A 24,674-nucleotide genomic window follows, 5' to 3' on the forward strand; every position below is an offset into this window, starting at 1 on the left:
TCCCTAAATTAAGGCACCAAGATGGTAATTGCTAATCATATGAAGATTAAGGACAATTTTGGCAGGTGAGATATCACAATCTTGATGAGAATAAACACAATATATATAAACAAGGGCCAAGAGTCAGTGAGAAATTTGGCACGCAAAAGAACAAGAGATGGATCTATTATCTGAAGAAAAAGTAGATCGCATTCAAACTATATGGAATTGGGGTAGTTTTCATGAATAAAATTTGACCTGGCCATAACAAACCCCCATTGACGACATGTTGACACTAACAAAATTAGATTCTGAATTGTTGTTTTACTATATCAAAGCAGGTATAATGTCTATCTATGTACAAGTGAATATTATTAACTGATTATAAACTTATAATATGTGTGTGTGTTGATTGTCGAGACCCACACTACATATTAAATGAAACTAAATAAAAACTCCAGCGTCCGGTTGGGTCCATAGCTCAGTGGTAGAGCAATTGACTGCAGATCAATAGGTCACCGGTTCGAACCCGGTTGGGCCCTTAACGATTGAATCATTTTAATTTTATATTATTATTTTGAAATATCCATTTTTTTTGAAATTTCCGCTTACGTATTCCATATTTGATATTTTGAAATTAGTCGCTCAAATTAATTCTCAAAACTTGTATAAGGTACGTAGTTCAAAGCAGTCCCTCTCGTTTGCTAGTTTTTTTTTAATCTTTTTTTCTTTGGGAATTTAGTACCTTACAGGCTTACATATTTGATAATTTTAAATTAGTCCCTCGAATTTTTGAAATTGACATTATCTCTCAAATGTTATTTAAGTTATTTAAGTTAGTTCAGATTTGATATTTTTGAAGTAGGCCCTCAAATTATTCAAATTGATATTACCCCTCAAACCTTATATAAATTTCTTCAAAATTAGTCCCTCTAATTTGGCGCGGGGGGGGGGGGGTGGAGGTGGTTGTTGGTAGGCCTGTCCATCCGGGCCGGCCCGGCCCGGACCGGAAATCCGGCCCGCGCCCGGACCCGGGTACCCCGGGCCGGGTCCGGGCCCGGGCCCAGGCCCGACCAGGCCGGGTTCCGGGCTGGCCCGGGTGTTTTTCATTTTTTTTTATTTTTTTTATTTTTTTAAATTTTTTTTTCCAAAATTTTTTAATTTTATTTAAATTTTAATTTATAAAAAAAAAGACAAGAAAAATAATAAAAACAATACTTTTATTAATTACTTAAAATGACATAAATTACAAATAAAAATGATAAAAACAAATTCTTTATTAATAATTAATAAATCATTTACAAATTACAAGTACAAATTTATTTTGGAATTAATCGCATCACAATAGATAAGTAAATCCCAACTAGGTTGGCGCCTACTCACCTATATCACTATCATTTGCAATTATTTTCAAAATAATTCTTTATAAATTTTAAGCTAAGATATAAAAACTACAATCTATTCTTTATATCTATCTGGTAGTCCTAATTCTTCAAATTTATCTTCAATTCCAGCCATCCGATCGATGCCTTGCGTTCGCTTCTCGTACCTCCACCAATCTTGTAAGCACATCACCGCTTGTACAGTATACGGATCCAAGCATGTCCTGTGATCGTCGATCAAACGACCTGCTGTGCTGAAGGCGGATTCCGAAGCTACCGTCGAAACCTGCACTGTTAGTAAGTCACGAACCATGGTGGAAAGTATAGGATATGAAACTGATCCATATACTTTCCACCATTGCAAAATATCTAAAGCATTTCCTTGACATCTAACTAAAGAAGCAGAAAAATATTCATCTATTTCAGAAACCTCCGATGATGACGATCCAAGTCCAGATCCACCAGTTAGCTCAGCTACCATTGCATACCTATCAAAACTTACACTTTTACCTCGGGCTCGGGATGAGCTCGAAGAAACCGAAGCTGTAGACTGTTGTGTAGTTACACCATGTCTAGCTGCATACTCATCATATAAGGTTTGAAAATAACTTCTAATAGCTAAATGATGAGTAGTAGCAGTAATGATGGTTCCATCATCTAAGTCTATAACCTAATTACCATACAAGGATTGTAACAAACTTCGAAGGCCAATATCCTTCAAGCATGGATCAATAAGAATACCCAAACCAAAAATATGAGGAATAGGCCTAAAGTACTTATTAAATTTGCTCTCCATTTGAAAAATCATAGGTCCAAAAGTAGCATCCATACGATATTTCCCAAAAAATTTTGAATATTTAAAATTTGGTAAAGCAGCTAAAGTAATGGTTGGATAATAACAGCCAGATAATAACATTGTAGCATCATAAAAAACTTATAACATTTTATTTAAATTACATATAACTGTCCATTCATCTTCAGTTATTCCATAAGTGCTACCAGAACTAGAACTAGAAGCATAATAGTTTATAAAATCAGTTATAATGTCTTTATATTCTATTGCTACACTTAACATTGCATATGTGGAATTCCACCTATGGTCAACATCTTTTGGAATTAGTCTAGGCTTTACATTTTTTCTTTTACAAAATTGTTTCCATCTTTTAAGTCTTTGTTCAGAAGCACTATGCATGTAAGCAACTGTTCTAACCTTTTCTATCATGGGTTTAATTTCAGTAAATGCACTTTGAACAATTAAATTTAAAATATGACAGATGCACCTAATATGAAAAAGATCACCATGACATGGCAATGATAAAGATGATCTGATAAAATCAACAGCTACATTGTTATTACTTGCATTATCTAGTGAAAGAGAAAATATTCTTTCTGAAATTTCTAATTTCATAAGTTCTTCAATTATTAAATTTGCAACATTAGCACCAGTATGTGACTCTTCTATTGCAATAAAAGAAACAACTCTTTTAAACATTTGCCAATTTTCATCAATCCAGTGTGCTGTGATACATAAATATCCAGTTTGTGCTCTAGATGTCCAAATATCAGAAGTTAAAGAAAATTTACAGTTTAAATTTTTAAAATAAGAAATTATTTTTTCTTGTTCTTGCTGATAATATTTTAAAATATCACGTTGACAGGTTTGACGAGAAAATTTTTTAAATGCAGGATAAAAACCATCTCTAAACATATCTTCAAATTCATCATCTTCTACTAATTTAAAAGGAAGGTTTTTAAGAACGATAAACCTGATTACGCATTTCCTGGCTCTGGCAGCGTCATAGTTCCAACTACCGAGACTACCAGAAGAGGAGGATTGAGAAATCATAGATTGTCGGATATCACCTTGAGGAGTCTGGCCTTTGTTGTGTTTATCTAAATGGCGTTTGAGGTGGTTGGTGCCGCTCTTATAATGAGCTTGAAAAATCTTGCTGCACAATGCACACTTAGCCTTCTGGGTGAGGATCCTACCGTGTTCATCCTTGGTGACGTCGATCTTCTCGTAAAAATTCCACACATCGGATCTTGGCCTTTTAGGAGCTCTTGGTGCAGATTCGTCGCCGTCGGATTCGGGATTAACTTCGGTAGGAGTAGACCCAGTAGGAGGAATCATAGTAGGAGGACTCATTTCAGGATCGGGAGATAGGTTTTGCTCTTCATAATCAGATCCGGAAGCCATTTGATGAAAGGATTAGAAAGTATAAATAAGAGAGTATAAGAGTATAAGAGAGAGTATAAGAGAGAACAGATGAGTTTTTGGTGTGAAGAAAACAAATGAAAACCCCCCTCTATTTATAGAACCAGCCCCCTCGGCAAATGACCAAAATAACCTCACAAAATAGCCGTTTTTTGACCGTTTTTGGGGGCAAAATTGTCAAACGGCCGTTTTTTGCCGTTGTGGCCGGGCCGGGCCGGCCTGGCCCGGCCGTTTTGGATTCCGGCAACGGTCACCACTGGTGACCGTTGCCACCCGGGCCGGGCTCCGGTCCCGGGCTGCCCGGCCCGGGCGTTGACCCGGCGGCGCACCCCAGGATGTGACCCAGCACCGGCCCTGTTTCGGGCCGGGCCGGGCCCGGGTCGGGCGCCGCTGGGGTAACCTGGACCCAGGCCCGGAACCCGGCCTGGCCCGGATTTCCGGGCCGAGGCCCAGCCAGGCCCGGGCCGGCAGGTATTTTGGACAGCCCTAGTTGTTGGTTGGTGTAACATGGGGTTAATTGGGATAAAGTTTAGAACAATGCTTTTTGTGTTATTGGTTGGGAAAATGGGATTCAAACAATAACTTTTGATGTTATTGATTTTTTGGACCACTAAATGGATAATTAGCCCACATGGAACAAAATTATCCCACTCATATGAAAAAAAAATTGCCCCCTGGACCAAAATTTACCCCAACTCTCATAGTGGAATAATTTGAGATAAGTTAGATAATTTTGGAACATTCATATATTCACTACTAATATAGTGCTAATCATATTAGCTAAATATAAAATAATTATGAAATTAATACTATAAGATATAATTTTAATGTATTATATTAATTGTAATGTAATATATTAAATATTCATATTATATTGTATATAATATTATGATATTATTTATTATATAATATGATATATTATAATATAAAATAACATAATATAATATGTTATATTATATTCTACTAAGCTTATGTTGATGTCAATTATTAAATAAGGGGTTAGTTTTGTGGATTATGAGGGGGGTTAGGGTCCTCAAGCATCCTCAGATGGCTGGTTTCTGAGCCAGAAGTCCTATCACGCACATGAATAACTCGTGAGAGGTCAGAGTTGGGATCTCCAGTGGTTCCTCCGACGATCAAGTCAGAATTGAGCTTAAGTGGAGAAGTAAGAGTAACGTAGCAAAGAAAGCTACTCAGAATTGCTTACCCTAGGTAGTAGGCCTCAGTTTCCTTTTATAGCAGATCGGAAGGGTAGATAGGTAACTTTGGTCGAGTCAACCTGGTGGCTCAGTCATCATCTGTGTTATAGGTGTCGACTGCTGAAGAGGGTGAGTCACCTAGGCGTTTAATGTGAGGGTGACAGGATGCGCATAGTGATGACGAGGTCCGATGAATCATGAAGACTTTTGGGGTTAGAGCAATGATGATTCTGATATGCCTTTAAGGAGATGGAGATTGACAGGATGTGCATAGTGATGACGAGGTCCGATGAGTCATGAAGACTTTCGGGTTAGAGCAATGATGAAATTTTTGTAGTGTTAGTTATTGATATGGATTAAAATGTTTATTATCATATATTATTTATAATTTATCATTTTTTATTAGCAATTATTATTTATCATTTATGAATTGTTGATATATTTTAGGTTATTTAAAATATTAAATCGTTTAAAATATTTATTAAAAATGTTTTTTTCATTTTTGAAATATTTCATAAATTAAAATTTTTTAAAACATTATTTTTAGTTTCGTAAAATACCATAGCAATTAATATTTGTGAAAATAGGATTTTTATAATGTTACAACAATTAAAATTTTTAAACTAAATATTATTTTTTAGTTTTGTAAAACACCATAGCAATTAATATTTTGGAAAATAGGGTTTTTATAATGTTACAGTAATTAAATTTTTTAAATAGAATATATTTTGTAATGTTTATAAAATATTATTGCAATTTAAATTTTTAAACTTATATTTTTTAGTTTTTTATAATATTACAGTAATTAATATTTTGGAAATATGTATTCAGTTTTTAAACATATTGTGGGTATTAATATATATTTTTAATATATATATAATATTATATATTATAGATATTATATATATATATTATATATATATATATATATATATATATATATATATAATATATATATATTATATAACTAAATATTATATACTAAATAATATATAACTAAAATATTATTTTTTAGTTTTGTAAAATACCATAGAAATTATATATTTTGGAAAATAGGGTTTTATAATGTTACAGCAATTAAATTTTTAAATAGAATATATTTGTAATGTTTATAAAATATTATTGGCAATTTAAATTTTTAAACTTATATTTTTTAGTTTTTTATAACATTACAGTAATTAAATATTTTAAAATATGTATTTAGTTTTTAAACATATTGTGAGTATTATAATATATATATATATATATATATATATATATATATATATATATATATATATATATATATATATATATATAATATATATATATATATATATATATATATATATATATATATATATATATATATATATATAATATATATATATATATATATATATATATATATATATACTATATAATATTAGCGCTCAAAATTAAAATATTTTTTATTTTGATTAAATTAATTTTTTGGCAAATATAAAATTTTTCCTAAATAAATTAGTTTCTAAATTTACAAATTAAATATATACTAATAATTGAATTCATATTAAATTAATTTATGGATATTTTTTCAAGATGTCTGAACAAAATAATTAAAATTGTATCATGCAACCCATTAATTGATCATCGATTAGATGAAAATGTTGTCATCTTGAAAGGAAAAATCACTCGAATATGGGAAGGACAAAATGTAAATACTGGAATCTCATCCAGAACTAACTTTATTCTCCTTGATAACGAGGTACATTTAAATTTTTATGTATATCGATAATTTTAATCTTAAATAATATAAATTTAGATTGGTTATGATGTGTTTTATCTAATTTTAAATAGAACACTCATGTACATTGTTTTTACCGTAAGAATGATGCAATACAATTGAGAAAATTAGTATAATAAGGAAAAATCTATATTTTCTCAAATGTAAAGATTGTTACTAAAAGTAAGATGTACAACCTAGTAAGCACTCTAGTATCTATTTATTTATGTTATCGTACAAACATCAATGTCTTAGAGGAGGATGATGATGATATAGAAAAATACAAATTCGAATTTCTTCCTTACGAAGAGATTGCATCGAGAAATCGATTCAAAAGAATTTCTTATATGTATGCATTAAATTTATATTCCTCATAGATTATCATATATGTCAAATTATACTAAATTTAAATTATTTTCTCTTGTGTGTGTGTGTGATTGAATTAGTTGGTGAAAATTTATGCGATTGATAGCATGGACAGGAATGGGAAAAAGTTTTGTTTAAAAGGTTTACAATTTATGATAATGAGTAAATTATGATTTTATTATTGTTTATATGAAATATACACAAATATATTTTATAACATAAATATTTAATATATTTTTTCTTTTATCAGGTTCAATACCATAGCTATCACTTTGTGGGAATATTTATCATGTGCTCTGGAGGAAAAATTAAAATGGGAGAATCAAAGCTCATTGGTTATTATTGTGACCGGTTTGTATATATATATATATATATATATATATATATATGATAATTTACATTTGTATGTCTAATTATTAACTTGCATGATTTTAAATATATACATATCATTATGTTATATTTCTGTTAATTTTCTTTTCGCAGTGAAAAGATTAACAAGCCTTTCATCCACATATGCTACAAATTTTTATATATCTAAGTGATAATAATGATGCTGTTCAAACTCAAGGGTATTTTGTAGCTTCTTATGAAATAATATAATTACTTTTTTATAAAATTTATTCACAATCATAAGTAATTATTTTACTTATCTTTTTTCTTAGTGTTTGGTTCAAAAGATGTTTTCATTGTCATTGAATCTATTACAACTTTGGTCGTTACAATAAACTCGAATAAAATAAAAGTTAATCTTTTTATAAGATCTCCTTACATAATAAAAATAAAAAGTTTATAACTTTATCAAACAAACGCAGAGAGATCGTTTATCGGTCTTCTGCTTGTGCGGGATCTTTGCCTGTGCCAGGGACGTCGATATCCGTGAACTGCCTACGGATCAGATCCAGTTGTCGGAAAATTGACAGAACTCCTACTTCACTAAGGAAGTATTCGCTTGAAGCGCTGAAATCGACCAAACGAAATTAGTAGCTCTTCTCAAGATTAAGACCAAGCCTAATCTCGAGAAACGGACGGACGGGGGAATAAGGGTTCAGATCCTTCGAAAGCCTTCCTCTTTATGCTGAAGTTTGTCGGGATATAACTTGCCCTCTAAAATTCGTGCTTCACTCTCCAATTCGGCAGCGTTTCACCCTCTTGATATCCCTTTTTGTGAAATGAGCCCCTATGCCTGTATTTATAGCCTTATAGGTTTCGGTTGGGGGATTTTCGGATAAGAATGGGTGATTTGGCCTTATCTTCAGTTAATATCGGCTTAACCACGTTTGTAGATGATATTAAGTCAGTTGGAAACCCTGGAACAGATAAGTCCTGTGAAAAACTGCTTTGAAACCATGAAAACGCGTCCGGGAGTCGAAACAGCATGGGGGTGCGGGTCTGCGCGGTCTGACCCGCGTTTGCGCGGGTCGGACGGATCCGACCCACGCTTGGTCGCGGGTCTAACGGATCCGACCCTTGCTTGGGCGGGTCGGACTCCGGCCGACCCGCGCGGGCGGCGGGTCGGACGCTGCCGGACCCGCGTTGCGCGGATCGGGCACCTCCGACCGCACTTGGCGGGCGGGTCGGCCAGTGCCGTCCCGCGCCGGCGCGGGTCCTCCGCCTCCGCCGAACTTTTTTTTGGCGTTTTGCTTTCCGGGACTTGTACTTTATGTCGTTTCATTTACTCGCTCGTCGTGTTGACTTGTAAGCTCTGCGCGAGTTGACCGACACGCGCGAGTGACCGACACGCACGAGTTGATTGACGCGCGTGTGTTGACCGATGCGCGTGAGCTGATTGACGCGCGAGAGCGGATTGGCGCACGTTCGGACATATGGAACTGATCAACGCGCGTGAGCTGATTGTTGGGAGCGTGTTGATTGACGTGTGCGAGCTGATTGACGCACGCGTGTTGATTGACGCACGCGAATTGATTGTCGAGCACGCAGGCCATTCGATTCGTCGTTTCGCTTCATGCGCTTGTCGGCGTTAGATAATCCTCTTAAACTCGGATAATGATGTTCATCATCTTCTCTCCGTCTCGAGTTATGTTTGGACACCTATAGGCATTTTTAGACGCCTACAGATACCCCCTCTAAAGTATTTCAGACTCATTCTTTTATAGAAGAGTTAGGAATGCTTTGGATAAGATAGACCCTTTCCTTAATCTCGTAGAGGGGCCTGTAACCTGCTTTAATTTTTGACTTCTTCAGCCTTCAGTCTATTCAGTGTTTTGTCGAATAGATGAAGTTCTTCTGGCGCTGCGTTTATCGTCTGGCCATTGTCGAAATGTTGAACTGAAATTGATGCGTAAGCTTTTGAATTTAGCTCTTGTTGTTGAGTTGACTTTGAACTGATCATCTTCGTCTGAAATTCACATCTGAATGCGATTGAACTTCCTGGAATCATCCTTTGCCTTATTTTGGCAAAATTATCGATGTGTTGGCTGACATCGACCTTTACTGTAACGCGTCGTCTAGCGTTGACTTTTGTTGTAATGTGTTGACCGGCGTTAACACAGTTTATACTCGTATGTTTGCTAGAGTCTGCACAGTTTAAGCTCTTAAAGCGTTGGAGCGTGACGGTCCCAAATTTTAGGTTGCAGGACCAACTATTAAAATTGTTTCGTCTGCAGATATGGATCTTATCCCGAAGTCGTTGGATGCTCAAGTCACGAGACCAGCTAATGAAGCTGATGCGTCAATGACTCGTATTTATAGAATTTTTGGCAAATTCTCAGCCATCAACGGGTAGCTGATGCGTCAATGACTCGTATTTATAGAATTTTTGGCAAATTCTCAGCCATCAACGGGTTTGATTAGTCTTTACCGACTACCATTTGAGTCAATTCTCAGCCATCAACGGGTTTGATTAGTCTTTACCGACTACCATTTGAGTCGGGCTAGCATGCAGATTGTTTAAATCCGTTCTGCATGTAACGTTGTGCTAAAGATTTAACTCTTTTAGTGCTACGATATTGAATACGTAGACTTCGTCTTTCTCCTATGAAAAGACTAAACAGCGACGTGTATCAGACGTAGACTTAGGATTTTTGGCAAATCCTCAGCCTTCAACGAATTTGACATGCCTTTACCGATTACCGTTTGAATTAAACTTGCATGCAGATTGTTTAAGTCTGTTCCGCATGTGACATTGTACTAAGAGAGTTAACTCTCTTAGTGCTACTATATTGAATATGTAGACTTCGTCTTTCTCACAGAAATAAACTACCCGACAACGCGTGTTAGACACTGACTTATCCCTACTTAGGCTTCGGGATAAAATTCCCTAGACTTGGATTCGGGTGTCTTCTTTAATCGGTGAAAGACTAAACCGGTAACGTGTGTTAGGCATTGACTTATCCCTGCTTGGGATTCGGGATAAAATTCCCCGTGTGTGTAAGGCACGGATTATGGTGTTATTAATAACAACCTGCCACAATGTTGAATATGTGGGCTTTTGTCCTTTTTTTATGGTTAAGGACTAACCGATAATGCATGTTAGGTACTGACTTATCCCTACTTAGGTTTCATGATAAAATTCCCCAGACTTGGATTCTGGTGTCTTCTTCAATCGGTGAAAGACTAAACCGGCAATGCGTGTTAGGCATTGACTTATCCCTGCTTAGGATTCGGGATAAAATTCCCCGTACGTGTAAGGCACGGATTATGAGGGTTGAAAAGATGGTGCCTTCTCTTGGAGCAAAGACGAACCTGATACTGAAAAAGAAAAATTTTATATTCTATTTCCAGTTGCGAAGGAAACTCCAAGTGGGATCTCCACTTCGAGAATCCGGACAAGGTGAAACTAATAGTGGGATTTCCACTCCGAGAATCAAATGGATTCAGATAATCCTAACTGTCGGAAGGTTTGATTACCAAACTAAAAATGAATTTCTCATTTATCGAGAGCGAATTGTGATTTTGGCCCTAACTGTAGGAAGATTTGACCGAGCGGGAGTTTAAGGTGACCCTAACTGTAGGAATGTTTGATCACTCGATTTGAAAGTGGACCTCTTATTTATGAAAGGAATCGAGAGGAGATTTTAGCTTTGGCCCTAACTGTAGGAAGGTTTGACCAAGTGGGAGGTTTGAGATGATCCTAACTGTAGGAAGGTTTCTGTAGGAAGGTTTGACCAAGTGGGAGGTTTGAGATGATCCTAACTGTAGGAAGGTTTGATCGCTCGATTCGTGGACCTCTCGTTCATATGATCCTAACTGTAGGAAGGTTTGATCGCTCGATTCGTGGACCTCTCGTTCATTGGAGGAATCGAGAGGAGATTTTGGTTATGGTCCTAACTGTGGGAAGGTTTGACCAGGTAGACGGTGGGAGTGGAAGTACAACTCACAGTGGGAGTGTTGACTTGTACAAATCACTCAGAGGGGGTTCCTGGTGATGCGAGTTGCCGTGCGAGCACCTTTGATCGCGGAATTATTAAAGGTGGGTTGAGGAGAAAATAATAAGAACACAAGAATAACTCAGACTTTGGGTGAAGAAAAATACCTTCTCTAGATTATGAGTATGCAATTTACAATCTCTCACAATCTCACTCTAGAATTGAAGAACAGGCTCTCCAAATCTCAATTACAATTTAATCTCTCTTGACTAAACTCTCTGGTTATTTTAAACCCTAAAACAATCCCTTATATAGGTGTACAAACGAGGGTGGCAAAATGGTAAATAACCAAGCCCAACCCAAACAGGACAATACGTAAATAGAGTCCTTAACGAATCTGGAAAACTCCGATGAGTCGACTCATGAACAGTTATGAGTCGACTGGTCAAAATTTTTTGCTAACAGGACTTGATTTATTGAGTCGACTCAAAACTGTATATGAGTCGACTCATGACTGATGAGTCGACTCATAAAATGATGAGTCGACCGAGTAGAAACTTTTGACAAAACGACTGCACTTCGTGAGTCAACTCATGATAGGCATGAGTCGACTCAACCTGATGAGTCGACTCATGTACATGTATGAGTCGACTCACGAGCTGAAAACTGGATTCTTCGAATCTGCTGCTTGTCGTCTCGTTCCACGCTCTAACCTACGTTCCCCTGTACTGTTTGACACCTCTATTCTCATGCTATCATGAGAATCATCTATCCTTAAGCTCCCATGAGGATCGCTAAGTTCCAAAGAAAAGATACACCCGTATCATGGGTCCCCCCTTTAGGAACTTGAAGTCCCGTTCAAGTTAGAATTTCAGTTGAGGAAACTCGCGAGCTCCTCCTTCCTTGTTGAACCACTTAGCCTTGCTAGGAACTTGAGCTTGACGTCCAATGAGAAATGACTCCTTCATCCCCCGTCTCGTCGTGGTCGTCTTTCGCTCCAAAATGCAATCTTCCTTTAGCGGCTTCTCTCTATCAAACCACAAGTTTTCAACATGTGGCAAGATCACCTTGTCATCACCTTCATCATCCAGCAATGGAGGCTCAAACAACTTCAAATACTTAGCATTGATCACCGAATACATGCCTAAGTAAGGCGGCAAATCCAGCCTAAAAGCGTTGAATCTGATCGAGAATGTGAAACGGACCATAACGAATAGGCTTCAACTTCTTTCCTTCTCCTTTTAGCCTCTCCTTACCCAATTTCAGCCATACCATGTCGCCTATGCCAAATTTACAAGGAACCCGATGCTGATCATGCTTCGCCTTGTACTTGGCTTGTGATTTCTTCAATTGAGCTTCAACCACGGCATGAATATGCGCAATCTTCTCTAGAAATCGCCGAGCACGTTGTCTTTCATTCCCCTCCTTACCGTCTGTCGTAGCTTCACTCGAAAACACGAGATCAAACGGACTCGGCGGTAAGAATCCATAACAAGTCTCAAATGATGACTTTCCCGAAGATCTATAAATCGCCCGATTAAAAGCAAACTGTAAATATGGTAAGCTCTCATCCCAAGTTTTGGGATGCCTAAAATTATACACCCGCAACATATGCACCATAGTCAGGTTGACTACCTCCGTTTGCCCGTCTGTTTGTGGATGAAAGGTTGTGCTCTTCTTCAATTTAGTGTCTATCAAACTCCACAAAGAATCCCAAAAATATCCGAGAAAGCGGCTATCCCGATTCAAAATTATCGAACTCAGCAACCCAAAATGCTTCCACACATGCTCGAAGAACAACTGTGCTGTACCCTCTCCCATCACGGTCTTCTTACAAGGAATCAAAATCACCATCTTACTGAACCGGTCCACCACAACGTACAAATAGTCATGCCCGCGCTTGGTAGTCGGCAACCCTCCTAGAAAATCCATAGATATGCTCTCCCACGGCCTAGAAGGAACTGGTAGTGGTAGGTACAATCCCCCTTCCTGTTAGAAGGCTTCGAAATACAGCATAACTTACACCCTCCAACATACTTGGTCACATCATCAAGCATCCGTGGCCAAAACACATGTCGCCGTAGATTGAGAAGCGTCTTCTGAACTCCAAAATGCCCTTGCACACGCGAGGTATGTACTTCCCTAATCCATTGCAACCTATCACCCTCCTTCGGAATGCATAATGATGTCCCACGATACAACAAGCCATCTTCTGCAAGTGCATACACTCCCATTTGACCAGCCTTCGCCTGCTCGAACATACTACCGAAGTCTCTACTGGATGCGTACAGCTGTACATACTCTAAAGGAACCAAAGGCTGAATACACGTCGCCACCAATAAAGCCCTTACAGGCGGATGAGATAACATATCGGCCAATTTGTTTGTCGCCCTCTTCTTGTACCTAATAATGATGTTGAAAACCATCAAATAAGACATCCACTTCATGTGACGCGCCTGTTGTAGCTTCGTCTGGGCATGTAAGAACTCCAACGGCTTGTGATCCGAGTGCACAACAATCTCCTTCCCCAACAAGTACACCCTCCAATGCTTAATCGCCTGATAAAGTGCATAGAACTCCTTGTCATAGGTCGGGTAGTTTGTAATAGTACATGTAAACATCTCAGAATGGTATTCCACTGGCTTCCCATCCTGAATCAACACCGCGCCCATCGCATAACTCGACGCGTCAGTCTCCACCTCGAAAGTCCGCTGCAAATTCGGCAAAGCTAATACCGGTGCCTCCGAGATCTTCCTCTTTAGCAACTGAAAAACCCCTTCATGCGTCCTCCACCACTCGAACTGAACCTTAGCCTTTGTGAGGCCATGTAACGGTGCCGCATAAGTCGAAAAATATCGAATAAACTTGCGCAAATACTGGAAAGCCCCCATGAAGCTTCTCACCTAAGTCACTGTCTTTGGCGTCGGCCACTTCGTGATCACCGCCACCTTACCCAGATCTATCCTCCTCTGGCCCTTCCCCATGATGAAGCCTAGATACACTAACGCGTCCTTCCCAAACTCGCACTTCTTCCCATTGAGCTTCAGCTGTCCGTCCTGCAACACCCTAAACACCTTCTCCACATGAACAAGATGCTCCTCCTAAGTCCTGCTGTACACCAAAATATCATCAAGGTACACAATCACAAAATCCTCTATGAAAGGTCACAAAAAATCATTCATGAGCCTCATAAAAGTCGTCGGAGCATTACATAACCCAAACGGCATCACCAACCACTCGAACAGGCCCTGTTTGGTCTTGAACGCCGTCTTCCAAGTGTCTTCCTCCCGAATCCTTACCTGATGATAGCCAGACATCAGATCCAACATCGTAAAGAACCTCGCTCCCTCCAACTGGTCTATAAGACCATCAATCCGTAGTAGTGGGTAACGATTCTTGATCGTTATCTTGTTGAGCGCCCGGTAATCCACGCACATGCGCCAGCCTCCATCCTTTTTGGGCACCAATAACACCGACGACCCGCAAGGTGAACAACTTGGCACTATCACTCCCGTCTCTAAGAACTCCTGAACTTGTTTCTTGATCTCATCGGACTCTTGTACTGATATGCGGTATAGGCCTATGTTTGGCAAGGAACTCTCACCGGTCAACATAATCTCATGCTCTACACCTCGCCATGGTGGTAGTCCCGTGATTTCCGAAAACAAGTCCGTATACTTGGCCTTCAAACTGTCAAGATCTCCCTCCTGAAGCTTGCTCAAGGTGGATAAGCATATCCTACTCAGCTACTCTTCATAAGGCTGAATGAACAACAAAACGAACTCCCTGCCCGCATTCACCAACCTCTTAGCCTGAGTCACCGTCACCAAACTCATCTGCTATGGAAGAGATGTCGAATAAAAAATGAATTACGCGCCATCCTTGGTGAACGTATACTTTTGGGCCCGCCGATCATATACCGCGTGTCTATCCCACAAGTAAGGATTGCCCAAAATAACTTGGCAAACATCCAACGGAACCACGTTGCATGTGACCTCGTCAATATATGACTCATCGAGTGCAAAACATACACTGGTTCACCATACTCAATCCCGCTTCCTTCTAAATCCACCCTAATGGATAGGGCTTCAGATGCTTTACCGTCTTCAATCCTAGCTTCTGTACTAATGCTTTAGATATCAGGTTCTTCTAACTCCCTGTATCTACAATGGCATCCACCAAGCTAGTCTTGACCTGCAACTTCAAAACAAAGAGCTGCTCCCTCGGGTCGTCGTCTTCTTTCACGGCCTTTTTCCCCGTCATAAGGTTGAGGCTGCTGTTGGGCTCTATCATCCCGGGAACCTCCTTCGGACCCTACGCTATCACGTATGCTTTCTTCTCCTCCTTCTTCTTCAACCCTTTCGGCTTCAGATGGGGGTACTTTTCCCATCAACGATCAGCCACGTGCCCTGTCTATTTGCAGTGATTGCATGTCAATCCTGCCTTTCTCGAATCACCCTTCTTCTTCTCTTCCTTATGTTGAGAGCCACTAGACTTGGCTCCCGATTGTTTGGAATCACCCTTCATTTCATTGCCCTTCTTCTATTTGCCCTCTATGGTAATTGCCTTTACGCTCGCCTCTACAATCGTCTTGACCGTGAACAGCTTCATTTCCTTCCGGATATAATCATTCAGACCCATCATGTATTTCATGAAAATAGAGTATTCATCCGTTGTGATGTTTAGAACCATCGCCTGCTGCTGGAACTCCATCGTATACTCTTGAACGGTCTGATTGAATCTTTGGCGTAAGTCGTACCACTTGTACCAACGCTCTTTGAGGAACCCTACAGGATAGAACTGCTTCCTTCGTAGCTCCTTAAATTTGTTCCATGACACCGCCTTCTTTTCCTGTTTGCAATAGGACTTCCATTACGTCAACGCGTGCCCCGAAAGCTTCAATGTCACGGACACGATCTTCTCTTTGGATGAATATCCGTAGAGAGTGAAGTACATCTCCATACGCTCAATCCAATCATCGAGCTTCTCCGAAGTACATCTCCATACGCTCAATCCAATCATCGAGCTTCTCCACATTGACACTCCCATCATAGATAGGAATCTCCACTCAATCATCGAGCTTCTCCACATTGACACTCCCATCATAGATAGGAATCTCCACTTTGAAATCAATCTTCAAGTTTTGGTAATAATTCTTACTCCCTGTATGTGAAGCAGACTTAACAACCTCGGCCTCTTCTTCCGAATTTGATTCCTCGCGTTCTTCATCGGACTCAACAAGTTTCTTCTTACCCTCCGAAGAAGATCCCTCTTTTTTGTCCCCTCCATTGATGAGACCCACGAGCTGAGAAAGAGTAGTCCCGATCGTCTCTATCTGCTTCTCCATAGCGTCAAGTCTTGCTGGGTTATCTGCTTCAGACATCTTCTCCTTCCTTATCTTCTGGACTTCTTCCAAGGAAATAAGGATCTCGACAAGCTTCTTGTACTGTGATCGAGTAAGGACCATACGCAGGATGCCCCTTCACCGGATCTGATGCTCTGATACCAACTTGATACGAGTTGTCGTGCGAGCACCTTTGATCGCGAAATTATCAAAGATGGGTTGAGGAAAAAGTAATAAGAACACAAGAATAACTCAGGTTTTGGGCGAAGGAAAATACCTTCTCTAGATTATAAGTATGCAATTTACAATCTCTCATAATCTCCCTCTAGAATTGAAGAACAGGCTCTCCAAATCACAATTACAATTTAATCTCTCTTGACTAAACTCTCTGGTTGTTTTAAACCCTAAAACAATCCCTTATATAAGTGTACAAACGAGGGTGGTAAAGTGGTAAATAACCAAGCCCAATCCAAACAGGAAAACACGTAAATAAAGTCCTTAACGAATCTGAAAAACTCCGATGAGTCGACTCATGAACAGTTATGAGTCGACTGGTCAGAAACTTTTCCTAACAGGACTTGATTTATTGAGTCGACTCAAAATTGTATATGAGTCGACTCATGACTGATGAGTCGACTCATAAAATGATGAGTCGACCAAGCAGAAACTTTTAACAAAATAGCTGCACTTCGTGAGTTAACTCATGACAGGCATGAGTCGACTCAACCTGATGAGTCGACTCATGTACATGTATGAGTCGACTCACGAGCTGAAAACTGGATTCTTCGAATCTGCTGCTCGTCGTCTCGTTCCACGCTCCAACTTGCGTTCCCTTGTACTGTTTAACACCTTTATTCTCATGCTATTATGAGAATCATATATCCTCAAGCTCCCATGAGGATCGCTAAGTTTCGAAGAGAAGATACACCCGTATCACCTGGTGTTAAGTGATAAATACTTAACACGGAGGGGTTTGACAATTGTCAATGATCAGGATATTAAAATTTTGTATTATGTTTGGACTTTAACCATGGGAATGTTAAGTACACAGACACATCAAAAGTTTGAGTGGATTCAACCGAAAGGAATTTTGGTGGTCCCACCGTCAATTAGTCTAATCGATGAGGGATTTTGTGGTGGATGACTGTGAGTCGTCAAACACTAATGGGAGTTTTGTGATGGAAGATTGATCCAACGAAGTGATCGAATCTCGTCTCAGCAAAAGAGTGTTTGGAAATCACAGTGAGGGTTTAGTGTTTATTACTTTGTTCATAATGATCGGGTTATCCCTAAGAAAATTATATGTAGCATTCTTCCGGAAACTTCTCGCTGCATGAATCATCCACCCCAGCTTCCTTTGCGGAACTGGGTCTGACATTGTACTCAGTTACATGACCGGGTTATCCTTAAGAATATTACGTATAAAAATTCTCCAGGAACTTCCCGTCAAAGGTAGGAAACAGTTTAGACTCATATACCTATTTATTACGTATAAAAATTCTCCAGGAACTTCCCGTCAAAGGTAGGAAACAGTTTAGACTCATATACCTATTAGAGTATTGAGAAGCAGTTTATACTCTTATACTTGTCTGAGTCTTCATTCGACTTAATTGAGTATTATGACGCCGGCTTCAACCAAGGTTTGGATGCTATTCTTAAGAGCGAAGTAAGCCTTGGTAGGATGAATGATCCTCCTGTGATACACACAATATTTTAGATCCGAGGTGTTATCAGCTTCCTCCTGATTCATGATAGGTGGTAGATTGATCTTGTTGTTTTTAAGGAGTGACTCGAAAATGGCTGGAACATCTTCGTCCTTAAAGGAGTACTCTTTTTGGAGTCTCGGATCCGAAGTCTTTTGCTGTCTTTGGGATTGCTATTGTGATGTCTGATTAGCGTCAATCGCAGCTACAGGAGCCTTCCCTTTACCACGGGAGGCGAAGTTTGAATTTGGAGGGTTAGCCATCGGTTGGCTTCTCTCGGCTTGCTTCCTTCTAAGGAAGCGTTCGGCTCGTTCTCCGTGCACCTTTAACTCTTTCCAGGTGTTAGACAATGCTACTCCCATAACTTCCAACACGTCCAAAGAGAGGTTGCTATGATGGATTTGGAGGATGAAGTCCGCTGTGATCGGATCTCGGTAGTTCATCGCTTTGTTCCGGAGGCACTTGACAAATTCGTCGACCGTCTCGTCGTCTTTTTGCTTCTCATCGAAGAGTGTCCTGATTGACACCTCGGCGTCATCATCAGAGAAGTGAACAAGAAACAGGTTCTCCAGGTCGTCTCAGTTGTTGATGCTATCAGACTTGAGACGGCGGTACCAATTGAAGGCGGTCTCGCGAAGGGTGCCAACGAATGACCGAACCATCAAGGCTTCATTGTCGAAGATCATACCCAAGTGGGACTTAAAGTAGATCAGATGTTGAGTAGGTGAACCCTTTCCATCAAACGGCATGAAGTTAATCAGGTTGAACTTCGCCGGGTATGCTATTGAATCCCACTCTCTTGGATAGGGACATGGAATACCAGTCCTTTTTACCTCTCGAGCAGACATTAGAGCGTTGATTTTTCTCTCGAGATCTTTTATTTTCTCATCCTCGCTCGTATCGGGCCTTAGACGATTCTTAAGAGGAATAACGGGGCCACCCCCAGTGTTGTCGTTTTCAGTGAGACCACCCTCAGCATCGTTGTTTTTCGTATAGTCACCCCCAGCATCGTTGTTTTTAGTGGGACCACCCATAATTTCTGGTCAACGGGAGGGTTATCAGCATTAAGGTGTTCATCCTCATCTGAATCGCTAGCTACCTGGCTAACATTGTTGTGACGACTGGATTCACCTATCTGATTTGATAAGGCTCGGATCTGTTGATCATGCATTTGTCTCATCTCCTGCATAGCTATTTCCGTTTCGATTTTGAATGCTTGCTTCTGCTTGGCTAGAGCCTCCTCAACCATTTTGGCTACTTCATCGGTGTTAATCATAAACACTTCGTAGGATTATCCCAGACTGGATATCGTATTATCAAAAGTGATTGCCGAGTTAGCATCCGATGCTTCATTATCTGAGGATAACCCTCTCTGCATTCTCTGGTAGTCTCTGCGTCTAGTGATCCCTACGCGTAGCCGAGTCAGACGATGAGATACGAGGGGGTCAGAACTAGAAGGTCAAGCCGACTTTCCCTTATCAGCCATGTTAATTGTAACTTCTGGAAGTTCGTCACCATGAACAGTCGATCGCTTCTTACGGAGACGCTTTGGTTTGGACTTAGCCTTTCCGTTGGAGATTCTCTCGAATACCGAGATCCTCTGTGGAACGATCTTGAGGCAGCTACACGCTGATAATACTGTCCTGATAAGTTTGACACACGTACAGTAAGATTTTGTTTCTCGAGTACTTCTCTTCCAAGACTTGCTCTTACCCTCAGCCCGATAGTATAACTCGTCGGTCATATGACCGGAGTAACCTATCGCGTGTTGGCACGACTTCTCAGGTATAACGTCATCGTCTAATGAACATGTTTTCTTCTGATGACTTATTTCCTTGATGGCGTTCTCAAGAGTCACACATTTAAAGCCACACTTTCGTGAGCACGGGAGCTTAACGGGTTCTTGGATACTGACTGGTAGTCTAAGGCGGTCAGTTGTAGGAGTTTTCCCATTATAGAAAGGCTCTGACTTGTTGTGATGGCGTGTGCAACCACCAACTCGAGTAGTTGCTCGGGGTTCAATCACCGGACCCAAGCACTTTTTGATCAAAACTTTACCTCGATCCTTGTGCAAAGGACCCAGACGATCCGCCATTAGCTTCTTGCTTTTGAACAAGTCTACGCTACCGCGAGGCTTCACTGGAAGTATTGGATTAATCAGAGCAAGGACGGAACTCGATGGAACAGGTGTAGAATGTCTCCTGTCTTGATCTGGCGCGGGTCAAACCCACGGTTGGAAGGGTCGAATTTGAGTGACCCGCGGCTTGGAGGGTCGAATTTGAGTGACTTGCGAGCTGGAGGGTCGGATTTGAGTGACCCATGAGTTAGAGGGTCGGATCTGAGTGTCCCGCGGGCTGGAGGGTCGGATCTAAGTATCCCACGGGCTGGAGGGTCGGATCTGAGTGTCCCGTGGGCTGGAGGGTCAGATCTGGGTGACCCGTGTTTTTCGATCTTATCGGCCGCCGATTCAGACTTTGACCTCCAAGTTTGATGTAGCCTTGGTTATTTCTTGGCTATGTCATTCTTCTACATCTTTTGTGTCTTTTGCACAAGAGTACGCGCGTGTGCAAGCAACATGCGGCGTTTCTGAATCCGCTCCTCAAGAGTTGAACGGGTCCTTTTGACTTGGATCCATTCATACATTGATGATTTAGAGGAGGAGGGGTTGTTCGCTCGCTGTTGTGGCTGTTGATGCTTTCTGGACTTTAGATCCACTTCGTAGCGAATTCCGTCAACCAGCTCTAAAGCTTTAGCAAGTTGGCATTAGCTTGCCTTCAGTACTCAACTCCCTAATTGAGGAGGAGTTCAGATCTGTAAATCCGACCTTGTTGGAGGCCGGAGGGGCGTTGCAAGGTGCAGCTACGGCATCAACGGGGGAGTTGATCTTCCTGCACTTGCGAGTGGAGGAGGATCTGGAGGAGGAGGATGACAGATACTCCTCGTACTTCTGTTGGTCAAACTCGTACTCGACCTTTTCTTCAACCGGGATATGGATCCGAGGTTGCGACACGTCAGCCTTCGCAGAAAGGCTATCGGCTCCCACTGTGGTCACCAGTTTGTTTGGTTCAAAAGTTATTTTTATTGTCATTGAATCTATTACAACTTTGGTCGTTACAATAAACTCGAATAAAATAAAAAGTTAATATTTTTATAAGATCTCCTTACATAATGAAAATAAAAAGTTTATAACTTTATCAAACAAATGCAGAGAGATCGTTTATCGGTCTTCTGCTTGTGCGGGATCTTTACCTGTGCCGGGGATGTCGATATCCGTGGACCACCTATGGATCAGATCCGGTTGTCGAAAAATTGACAGAGCTCCTACTTCACTAAGGAAGTATTCGCTTGAAGCGTTGAAATCGACAAGCGAAATCAGTAGCTCTTCTCGAGATTAAGACCAAGCCTAATCTCGAGGAACGGACGGACGGGGAATACGGGTTCAGATCCTTCGAAAGCCTTCCTCTTTATGCTGAAGTTTGTCGGGATCTAACTTTCCCTCTGAAATTCATGCTCCACTCTCTAATTCGGCAGCGTTTCACCCTCTTGATGTTTTCTTTTGTGAAATGAGTCACTAGGTCTGTATTTATAGGCTTCGTTTGGGGGTTTTCGGATAAGAATGAGTGATTTGGCCTTATCTTTAGTTAATAACGGCTTAACCATGTTTGTAGATGATATTAAGTCAGTTAGGAACCCCTGGAACAGATAAGTCCTGCGAAAAACCGTTTTGAAACCGTGAAAACGCATTCGGGGGTCGAAACAGCACGGGGGCGCTGGTCGAACTCCGTCGACCCGCGCGGGCGTGGGTCGGTTTCGTTTACTCGCTCGTCGTGTTGACTTGTACGCTCTGCGCGAGTTGACTGATGTGCGCGAGTTGATTGACGCGCGGTGTGTTGACCGATGCGCACGATCTGATTGACGCGCGCGAGCGGATTGGCGCGCGTTCAGACACTTAGAGCTGATCGACGCGCACGAGTTGATTGTTGGGCGAGCGTTGATTTATGTGTGTGAGCTGATTGACGCGCGCATGTTGATTGACGCGCGTGAATTGATTGTCGAGCGTGCGGGCCATTCGGTTCTCCGTTTCGCTTCATGCGCTTGTCGGCGTCACATAATCCTCTTAGACTCGGATAACAACGTTCGTCATCTTCTCTCCGTCTCGAGCTGTGTGCGGACACCTATAGGTATTTTTAGACGCCTACACTTAGTTGTATTGATGCGCCAACTCAGTACCAAATTATTGAGTCTGGAACAAGATCGCTAAGTACACAAATCAAATTTGAAACTAATGATGGTACAATTGATGATGTTTTCAAAGTAAAGGAATTGAATGATGGCAATATAAGTGAATTTTAATTTATCTTTGTATTGAATTATTTTTTGAATTTTATATATATATAATTATAAATTTTAACACTATATCAAATAAAAAACATGATACAATGATAAAAAATGTATTGTTATTATTCAATATACTTAAAATATTAGTATTTTAATTAATTTATCATGCACTTTATTATGTTGTTGGTTTTTAATAGTTTAATTGATGATGAATATGATGTTTATCTATACTATTTTTAGGAGAAATATTTTGTTTGCAATGCTCAAATCATGGGGATTGAGGAGCTGTCTGGTTGGCGATATCTTTCTCATGCTAATTGCAATAACAAGTTGAAATAGATTAATAGGGTTCTTTACTGCAATCATCATTAAAAAAGAAATCAAATATGTAGAAGAAAAGTAAACATGATATTATAATTTTTTATAAATATAAATTATTTATAGTTTATAAAAATTAAATTGCATAACCAATATATAACGCAGATATGTGTTTAACTTTAGGTACAAACTTACCTTACAAGTGACGAATAGAACATGCATCACTACATTTGTAATATTCTATCACGACGTTCTTCGTTTGATGAAAATTGGTCCTTCAGAATTATCATCTTCTTTGGGTTTGGTAATTTATATCGAAATTATATTAAATTTTTAATATGTTTTAATTTAATAGATGGAATTAAAAATTGATATGTATTTGCTTAAACAGAATGCAAACAACAAGGAGATTCCGCTTGCAATCAAGAGATTAATCGGTAGAAATATGTGTTTCCATGTTAAGGTTACAGAGTTTAATACAAGTAAATCCATTGAAAACTACACGGTTATTAAAATCGTTAACGATGATGTGGATGATGAATAACTCAATGGGTTGTTATTACTAACTAACATTAAGGTAACATTTCCATTATCTTTTTAATAAAATTAAATTCCTCAATAGTTTGTAATGTATTCATTGTTGTAATAATAAATTTATTTTCATTAAAGGATGAAAAATCACTCGATATGACGCTGGTTGATAGTAATGATAATCCATTAATTCAATATACTCTAGACTTATCGACACCTAAAAATAGTACTGATAAAATTTGAAGAAGAAAGTGTTTGCAAAATATAATATTAGTTTTCTTATTTTAAAAATTAAATCATTAACATGTTGTACTAAGACGAATGTATTATTATCACATGATGAGAAACCAATTGAATTGAATGAAGATGGTACTATTGATAATCAATCTGTTAAATTAACTCCAACTTATCCCCACTGATATCCACCATTAATAGCAAAGACAAAAAAAATATTTTAGATCTTTTGCCTATTACTACACTTAACTTTTCTACATTTAAAAACCACACCTACAATTAATGGAAAAATACGTATACAATCAAGTTGGCTTATTTATACATTAATTAATTTTAATATATAATTTCTAATATTAAATTTATTAAATAAATGTGTTTTTTATTTTGTAAAAATAGACAAAGAACCAGCTCTTTCAACTTTCAAGAAGAGGATTAAGACAGAGAAAAATAATCACAAATTATTAGAGCTCTTCTTTGTATTTTGCTTATAACATCTTATGACTATTTCATTGATTGAGAACCTTTTTGGCGACGCATTATTTGCGAATAATATTTTTTTAAACATTAAATAGTCTTATATCTTAATTTCTTTTAACTTTAATTTCCTAAATTTGGATTATTTTTATTTTATTCATTTCTTATAAAAATTTAGTTTAAATGATCTTAATTTTAGTTATAGCTTTTATATAAGTTGTTTAATATAGTTATTTCCATGTAGATATGTGTTTCGAAGGGGGTTGAGTCGTTAGATATTAAAAATTATATTCGGATGAGAGTGATTGAAATGCGACAAAATATAGATGAACTGCGGTAAGACCGTGCTTAGCATGGGCTAAAACACTAGTGAAGGCTAATAGAACACAATTCTGAAAAGATGATATATCTTAAAATTTTCATTTTATACTGACCTTATCAAATTGAAGGGTAATGGAATATCAAATTATTTAGATGTAACCTGTAGAATATGAAAAATGCTATATAAAACCAAAGAATATG

The 24,674-nt window shown here is 39.1% G+C and overlaps 1 non-coding gene across 1 annotated transcript; it reads left to right on the plus strand.

Annotated features, from left to right (window-relative positions):
* Positions 450 to 521, plus strand: TRNAC-GCA. Its single transcript has one exon. It is a non-coding gene; the product is annotated as a tRNA-Cys (tRNA).

This window comes from Asparagus officinalis, chromosome 4 (assembly GCF_001876935.1).
Source record: "Asparagus officinalis chromosome 4, Aspof.V1, whole genome shotgun sequence".
NCBI lineage: Eukaryota > Viridiplantae > Streptophyta > Magnoliopsida > Asparagales > Asparagaceae > Asparagus > Asparagus officinalis.